Raw genomic sequence first — 9,496 nt, 5'->3', positions numbered from 1 at the left:
GAAATGAAATGGACTTATCGTGGTGCAATAGAACTGCTCCCATGGCATAATCGCTTGCATCCATTTGAATCTCAAATGGTTGTCTAAGATCCAGAAGTGCCAATACCGGTGTTGAACTTATCTTTTGCTTCAAAGCATAAAATGCTTTCTGCTATACATCTCCCCAATGGAAGACTTTCTTGACACTTGTCAATGCATGTAATGGAGCTGCAATGGAAGAAAAATTAGCAATAAACTTTCTCCAATATTGTGCTACCCCTAAAAAGCTTCTTACCTCTATAACTATATTGGGCTTGGGCCAATTCAGAATGACCTCAACCTTAGAGGGGTCTATCTTCAGCTCACCTCCTCCAACAATGTGTCCCAAATACACCAAATAAGTCTTGCCAAATTCACACTTTGACATCTTTAAAAACAATTGTTCTTTTCTTAAGACCTTCCTTTACATGCATGACATGTTCCTCTCTTGAATTTCTGAATATGAGGATATCATCTAAGTAGACAATGAAAAAATCATCTAGAAATGGTCTCAACACATCATTCATTACCCTCATGAAAGTAGTGTTGAAAATTGCAACAAGAAATGCAAATATAGAAATGCTAAAAATAGCATTGCTATAAATAGCATTTCGGGATACATTCCAATTTTAGTTAGTCCTTGAACTAAAATTGAGAATTAAAATTCGAATTTGATCTTAGCAGTGGTTTGAAAAATAATTAAATAATTCATCTTGAGTTAATTAGTTGGAGAAAATCAAACATGAAGTCTATATGAAGACATGCAAGAGTTATCCCTTTGATTGAGGAAGTTATCCCTTAATTAAGGAGATCAGGATGAGTTGTACTTTGAGTTGTAATTAGTTAGCTCAATTAATTGAGTTAAGTCCAGTTACATTTGTTCCAAGAGTTTGTGGAACTAATTGTGAGTTCAGTTAGTTAATGCATGCATGCATGTAAGTAGTGTACTTCAGATAACTAAATATTCTCTCATAAATAACTCATGCATGTCAGTTCAGTCAGAGACCTAGTTGAGATCAGAGGAAGGGACAATGTACTATCAGTTGCAGGAATATTCCCATGAGGATATCTCTTGCATGCAGAAGGAATTCATTCCTTGAGGATTGTGCAGTTATTTCTGAGTTTGGTGAGCAGTGTGTGAGGCAATTACACACAGGTGGCAGCTTGAGGACCCAGGAGAAATTGCACAAGGAAATAGGAGGCTTGGAGGACTGAAGGAAGGCATATGTGTTGTCTATTTTGTTCATGAGAAACAGTGAGGGATTGTACTGAGAGCTTGTGAGCTAAATCTTTGTGTAATCCTGAGATATTTCCACTTGTATGATAATGCAGATAGCAGGGTTTTTAGCTGAGGCTTTCCCAAGAGTATTCTTCTGTGTTCATGTGTGATTGTTTCTTCTTCATATATTATATGTGTTCTATTTGATCTTGCTAAAAATCGATTAAGCTTCTGCAAGTTTGTTTGTAGAAGTAGATCAAGTATTTTGCATTAGTATATTGCATTATCAGGTGATCTACAGTGAGAATTTCTACATGGTATCAGAGCAAAGGTGATAAAAGCAGAGAACAACATACAAATAAGGGAAAACTTTGAAGTTTGAAGTTCTTGATTATAGAAATCGAATTCTTATCACATCTCAAAGTTTACCAGTGGCGTTCAATGGTTTGAGACTCTAGTATGCCCTGGATGGCAACTACAACTATATATCCTGGAAGGATCGTATGGAAGAAGTATTAGAGAACAACGATTTGAAGGACTTCGTTGATCAAGAAGTTCCCAAGCCAACAGCTGCTATTGCCCAAGAATTGGTGGAATGGAAGAAATCTATGGCTAGAGCGAGGAGGATTCTTCTAGAGGGATTCCAAGACCACATTGTCTCGAGTCTCCATGGGAAGGAGACACCGTTTTCAATGTGGAAAACATTGAAGGATCTATATCAGAACAACAAAGATCAGAGGAAGTTGGCACTGAAAGACAAGCTTCGGGAAATCAAGTGTGAAAAGGGCAACACGATCTCTACATATCTGATCAAGCTCACCACCTGCAGGGATGAGCTTGGAAGTGTAGGAATCATGATAGCCGATGATGACATGGTGAGTCTTGCTCTCCTTGGTCTTCCTAAGAGATGGCATAGCTACCAAGACTCAGTAAATGGAAGAGAGAAACTGCTAGATTTGGAACAACTGTGGTCAGATCTGATGTAGGAGGAGATCAGGAGAAGCACCAGAAATTGTTCTTCATTAAAGCATGATGATGAAGAAAATCTAGCCTTAGTGAGTAAGGCGAGGAAAGGGAAAGGGAAGGCTTCCCATTCCAAATTGAGTTCTTCCCATGGTGGGAAGAAGATTGACAAATCTAAATTGTGATGCTTTAATTGTCATGAGGTGGGCCATTATGTAACAAATTTTCCACAAAATAAATCCAAGAAGGTATCCTCGAAAGGATCAGATGGTGAGGCACTAGCCTCACAGTTCGAATTGGATTTTTCCCTCATCGCATGCATGGTTTCATCGATGGTGGGTTGCATTTAGTACTTGGACAGTGGAGCCTCATTCCACATGACCAATGATAAGAGTTTATTCAATACCTTGGAGGATAAGGACCTCCAGATGTGCATATAGATGGGCGATGATGGAAAGTATCGTGTTTCAGGCGAAGACACAATTGTGTTTTAGAGGGAGCATGGAGCTCCTCTCACCCTGACTGATGTAACGTATGTGCCTGGACTGAAGAAGAACTTGGTATCCATCGCAATGTTGGAAGACAAAGGCTATGATGTAGTCTTTAGTAAAGGAAAGGCATTCATGAGACACATCAGCACGGGATAGGCCAAGAGGATTGGGATTCGAGTGAAGAATCTCTACAAGCTAGAGGTAGATGACTGTGTTGCATTGAGTTCCAAAGCAAATATGGTGCAAAGCCAAGATATTGGCAAGCTATGGCATAGAAGATTGGGCCACTTGCACCATGGGGCCTTGAAGATCATGCAGCAGATTTCTACCGGACTTCCCCTGGGTAAATTGGAGCAAGTGGATACATGCAGGTTGTACCTTGGGTAAGTATGCAAAATCTTCCTTTCAGGATCGATACAATCGAGCTATAGAAATCCTGGAGCGAGTTCATACAAATGTGTGTGGACCATTCTTGACAGCCTCCACCGCTAAACAAAGGTACTATGTTATTTTCATTAATGATTTTTCTCGTAGATGTTGGATCTATTTCATGCAGAAGAAGGATCAAACCTTCTCAAGGTTTTGTGAGTTCAAAGCCTTGGTTGAGAAAGAATCAGGAAATAAGACAAGGGCCTTACGAAGCGATAATGGTGGAGAGTATGTCTCTCAACAGTTTAAGGACTTCTTTGTAGCAGAAGGAATTAAACGGGATTTGACAGCACCCCATAACCCACAACAGAATGGGGTGGCTGAAAGGAAGAACAAAACTATTATGGGAGCTGCTCAGGCAATGTTGCATGACCAAGGCGTACCACTTCGTTTGTGGGCTGAGGCATGCAATACAACAGTATACTTACAGAATAGAAGCCCGCATCGTATAATGGGGATAAAGACACCAGAGGAGGCTTTCTCCGAGAAGAGACCAGATGTGAGTCACTTCGGGATCTTTGGCTTATCGGTATTTTGCCATGTGACCAAAGATGCCTGAAAGAAGCTAGAGCCAACAGCTGAGTTAGGGATTTTTGTGGGGTACATTGATACACCCCATAACTATTGGGTTTTCTTGCCTACCAGTCAGAGGACATTGGTATGCAGAGATCTAAAGTTAAACGAGCCGAAGGCCACGCGAGCTTCCCTTGAGACAGAGCTCAAGTTGCATGCAGAGGAGGAACTTTTGGTTCCTAAAGAGGAGGAGCCTCGGACTGATGCAAAGCAGCCACATGCAGAGGATCCAGGAGTGGAGACATCCACTCATGCAGAGTCTTCCAAAGATGGGCGAAAATGCTCAAGGGAAGCTGACAGATTGTTGATGGATGCGAGAGAGAATGTGGGACAACCATCTTCTCAGCGTAGACAAAGGAGGTCACCTGAGCGGTACACTGGTTACATGGCCCTAGTTGGGGAATGTATAGAGACTGAACCATCTTCCTTTGAGGAAGCAGTGTAGCAGCTAGTCTGGGTTGATGCTATGGTGGAGGAGTATGACTACATAGTTCGAAATAGTGTTTGGGATGTTGTTCCAAGACCAGATAACAAGTCAGTAGTGAGTTCCCGATGGCTTTACAAGGTAAAGCAAGCAACTGATGGTAGTGTGGAGAAACATAAGGCAAGGTTTGTTGCTCATGGTTTCTCACAAGTCAAGGGGATCGACTATGATGAGAATTTTTCTCCTGTAGCAAGGTACTAATCTATTAGATTGATGTTGGCACTATCAGCACAGATGGGTTGGAAGATCCATTAGATGGATGTGAAGAATGTGTTCCTCAATGGCAAGATTGAGGAAGAGGTGTACATAGAGCAGCCAAAAAGATTTGAGACCTTCGATCGTGAGTCACATGTGTGCCAACTCAAGAGAGATTTGTGCGGGCTGAAGTAAGCACCTCATGCTTGGTACACCAGGATCAACACCAATTTCACCAAGTTGGGCTTCACAAAGAGTGAAGTGGATGCGAACCTATACCACATCATGGTAGAAGGTAAGCCATTGATCATTTTTCTTTATGTTGATGATCTGATATTGACAAGTGATGATTAGTTGATCAAGTCTTGCAAGGGAGCATTCGAGATGAAAGACATGGGTCTCATGCACTACTTTCTAGGCATGGAAGTGTAGCAGAAGGATGGGGAAGTATTTGTGTCTCAAGGCAAGTATGCCAATGAGATATTCAGGATATTCCACATGGAGAAGTGCAAGCCCATGCAGACTCCTCTAGCAGGTAACTGGAGGAAGGAGGATGCCACTTCAGGTGAGGTAGTAGCTGCTACTGTGTATCAGCAGCTTGTGGGTTCATTGATGTATTTAGTGAACACATGATCAGATTTGTGCTTTGTGGTGAACCAACTGAGTCAAGCTATGGTTCAACCTACCAAGCTATTTTGGAAGGTAGTGAAGCATGTGCTGAGATACCTCAGAGGCACATCTCAGTATGGATTATGGTACAGACGGACAGAGGGAGTGAAGCTTCAAGACTTCATAAATGCAAATTGGGCAGGGAGTCCATCAGATCAAAAGAGCACTTCAGGAGGAATTTTCAACCTTGGTTCAGCTGCAGTTTCTTGGTATAGTAGGAAACAGAGGTCAGTTGCATTTAGCTCAGTAGAGGTTGAATACATGGCTTCCAGTTAGGCAGCATGTGAGGCCATTTGGATGCGGAAAATTCTAGTTGGATTATTTGATCAGAGGATGGATCCAACTGTGATCTATTGCGATAATCAGAGTTGTATCAAAATCTCTGAGAATCCAATATTTCATGATAGGTACAAGCACATCGATATATGGTATCATCATCTTCGATACTATGTGGTGAAGAGGATCATGTTGTTGCAGTATGTTTCGACCGAGGAGTAGGATGCAGATATTTTGACTAAGGCATTGTCAAAATGCAAATTCGAGTTCCATAGAGACAGGATCGGGATGACAAATAATCCCTTTCTTGTTGAGAGGGAGTGTTGAAAATAGCAACAAAAAATTCTAAATATAGAAATGATAAAAATAACATTGCTATAAATAGAATTTCGGGATACATTCCAATTTTAGTTAGTCCCTGAACTAAAATTGAGAATTAAAATTTGAATTTGATCTTAGCAATTGTTTGAAAAACAATTAATTAATTAATCTTGAGTTAATTAGTTGGAGAAAATCAAACATGAAGTCTATGTGAAGACATGCAACAGTTATCCCTTTGATTTAGGAAGTTATCCCTTAATTAAAAAGATCGAGATGCGTTGTACTTTGAGTTGTAATTAGTTAGCTCAGTTAATTGAGTTAAGTCCAATTAGATTAGTTCCAACAGTTTTTGGACCTTATTGTGAGTTTAGTTAGTTAATGCATGCATGTATGTAACTAGTGTACTTCAGATAACTGAATATTCTCTCATAAATAACTCATGCATGTCAATTGAGTTAGAGACCCAATTGAGATCAAAGGAAGGGACAGTTTACTATCAGTTGCAGGAATATTCCCATGAGGATATCTCTTGCATGCAGAAGGAATTCATTCCTTGAGGATTGCGTAGTTATTTCTAAGTTTGGTGAGCAGTGTGTGAGGCAATTACACACAAGTGGCAGCTTGAGGACCCAGGAGAAACTACGCAAGAAAATAGGAGGCTTGGAGGACTGAAGGAAGGCATATGTGTTGTCTATTCTATCCATGAGTAGCATTGAGAGATTGTACTGAGAGCTGGATAGCTTGTGAGCTAAAGCTTTGTGTAATCCTGAGATGTTTCCACTTGTATGATAATACAGATAGTAGGGTTTTTAGCTGAGGCTTTCCCCAGAGTATTCTTCTGTGTTCATGTGTGATTGTTTCTTCTTCATCTGTTATATGTGTTCTATTTGATCTTGCTCAAAATCGATTAAGCTTCTGCAAGTTTGTTTATAGAAGTAGATCAAGTATTTTGCTTTAGTATATTGCATTATCAGGTGATCTACAATGAGAATTTCTACAAGTAGTTGGAGAATTTGTAAGACCGAAAGGCATAACAAGCCACTCAAATAATCCTTATTTAGTTTTAAATGTGGTTTTCCAAATTTCTTCTTTATCTATCCTAACTTGATGATAACCACTTCGTAAATCTATCTTTAGTGAAATACTTTGCATACCACAACTAATCAAGAAAATCATCAATTCTTGGGAGTGGATAATGATTCTTTATGATGATTTTGTTCAATGCATGGAAATCCACACACATACACTAAGTTTCATCCTTCTTTGGCACCAAGACAGTGGGTGAACCACATGGCGAAGTAGATGGGCGTATAATACCTTTTCTCAGCAGTTCTTGAATTTTATTTGTGATTTCCAAGCTCTCCATAATATACATGCGATACATGCCGACGTTTGGAAGTGGAACATCTTGTTGCAACTGAATCTCATGCTGAATTTCCCTTTTGGGAGGTCACCCCTTTGGTTCCTAAAACATCTCGCCATGCTTTCTTACCACATCAAACAAATCAGATTTCAATTTATCATCACAACGTTCAAAATATTCATAATCAATATCATTCTTTTTCTTGATCATGAGAAGTACAAAATTTTTACTTGCATTTACTAATCTCTTCATCTGCCCTGCATTAACCAAAGAAATGTTCATCTTTTTACGATGGGCTCTCACTATGTACTCAAGCCCATTCTTGAGAAATATGTATTTGTCATGACGATAAAATATTGTTTTTCTATCATACAAATAAGGACTACCCAAAATGATTCCTGAGATGTCAAGTGGAACCACATCTAACTCAACTTCATCAATGTACTTTTCAGTAATGGAGAACTTGAATAAACACTTCCTTGTAACATTTAAGTTTGCATTGTTAACTATCTAACCCAATGGATATGGCTTATGATGAGGTATAGTTTCAAGGTTTAGTTTTTTAACCAAGTCTTCTGAAATCAAGTTTGATTGTGACCCACTATCAAATAATGCATCAATTTTTGTATGATTTGAAATCACTCTAACATGAAACAACTTTATTCTTGACTCTTCATTTGGAGTGTTATTTTTACTATGTGATGAACTAGTGCTTGTGACAGTTTATTTTCCTTTTGCAACCATGGCTGAAATCTTGGTCTCATCACTAGAATATGAACCAAGGTCATGTTGTGTGGTAGCGGTCGTATTTGTTTTCCCTTATTGTTTTGTTCCTTAGGCCTTAATTCGGGATGCAATTTCCAGCAGTGGGTTTCATCATGCCCCTCTTTGGAACAGTGTTTGCATGTGATTTTCTCCCCTTCTTTCTTCACACTTGCATTTTTCTTTCCCTTCCATTTTCCACCCTTCTCTTTCTCCTTACCCTTGAATGGCTTCCTCTTACTACCCTCTTCCTGAATGTTCTTTCCTCTAGATTCAAGGTGTGTGGCTTGCACACATACCTCAACTAAATTGTTTGGATTAAACATAAGGATAGTATGTTTCAGAAAGGGAAGGTAAACCCCCAATATATTTCAGCAGTGTATCTTGGGAATTCAAATTCACTCCTAATAACAAATCCCTTTTCCTAAACTCCTGTGTATAATCTTGGACTGTTTGGCCTTTAAGCTACCTAAAATTCTGCCAACTCATAATGGATTTTTTCATATAGGCTAAAGGATAAAATTTCTTTTAATTGCATAAACAAATTCAACCCAAGTGATGGATATCTTACCATGAATTCTCATTTCCTCTTGAGTCTTTGCTTCCCACCAAACTAGTATAACTCCTTCTAGCCTCAGTGAAGCCAACTGGATCTTTATGTCATCTTCTTGAAGGTTCTGAATTCTGCATTATACCTCCAACTGTCGAATCCGCTTGTCCAACTTTTCTACATTCACCTATCCATTGTACATGGAAAGTTCAAATTTTATGTCCAATTACAGTAATGGATTCTTTCCTTTTGGGGTTTTGGAATGAGTATGGGAAGTTTTGGTGGTGGTAGTGGAAGATGATGATGTGTGAGATGGTGAATATGATGAGGAAGATGATGACGATGGTGGAGATGGATGTGGCTTTCCACCATTCCTTTTGGAATCCTCCTTCTCATCTTTTTTATCCTTTGAGTTTCCTTCTCCATGTGGAGGTTTAGAACTCTACCCAACCATTCTAGTGTTCCTCTCTTCATAGAGGACTTTAACCATATTAGTTAAAGTGAAAAAATATTTCTTTAATTCTTCCTCTTCTAAAGAGGGACCTTTAGGCTCTCTTTCTCCAGACAAAATGGCTATTTATCCAGGCTCATAAATTGGTATTGTTTATACCTCTTCAATCTCAGTTGAAGGAAAAACTTAAGGAGTTTCAAGTGCAGTTGGAATTGGAATTTTGGGTGGTGGAGATTGTGCCTGTGGCTCTCCTTCTTCTGGGAATTACCTCAAGAGTTGCAACTAATAGCTTCCCTTCTCCTTTTTGCAACTTTAACCTTGTAAGCATCACAATTTTGCAACCATTAAAACCCTAATTGCACAAACTCAAGCGATCAAGAAATTCAACCTTTGCTCTAATACCAACTTGATCTGTTTTTGTATGATTAGTTTTGTTGTGCTAATAACAATTACAGATTTATAAATATGTGCTTTCTTATTGCTTCTTGTGTTGAGGTTTCCTAAGTTGTTTGTGCATACAATCAGTTAAATTTCCTTGATTTTAAAGTGACATTCATGAGAAAAATAGCTTCAAAAACAAATAATGAACAACAAACATTCATAGTACAGCAAACCATCAAAGAGACACATTAACACAATGTTTTGATGAAGGGGTTCACCCTTCCTAGGCTACATCTCCTTGGTACAGCTTCCATGGCTTAGGCCTCTTTATTAGATCAATGTGGAAAAATG

This window comes from Pinus tabuliformis, chromosome X, assembly GCF_031772625.1.
Source record: "Pinus tabuliformis cultivar Carrire ecotype Pingquan chromosome X, CPIR1, whole genome shotgun sequence".
Taxonomy (NCBI): Eukaryota; Viridiplantae; Streptophyta; class Pinopsida; order Pinales; family Pinaceae; genus Pinus; species Pinus tabuliformis.
This window is presented reverse-complemented; position numbering follows the sequence as displayed.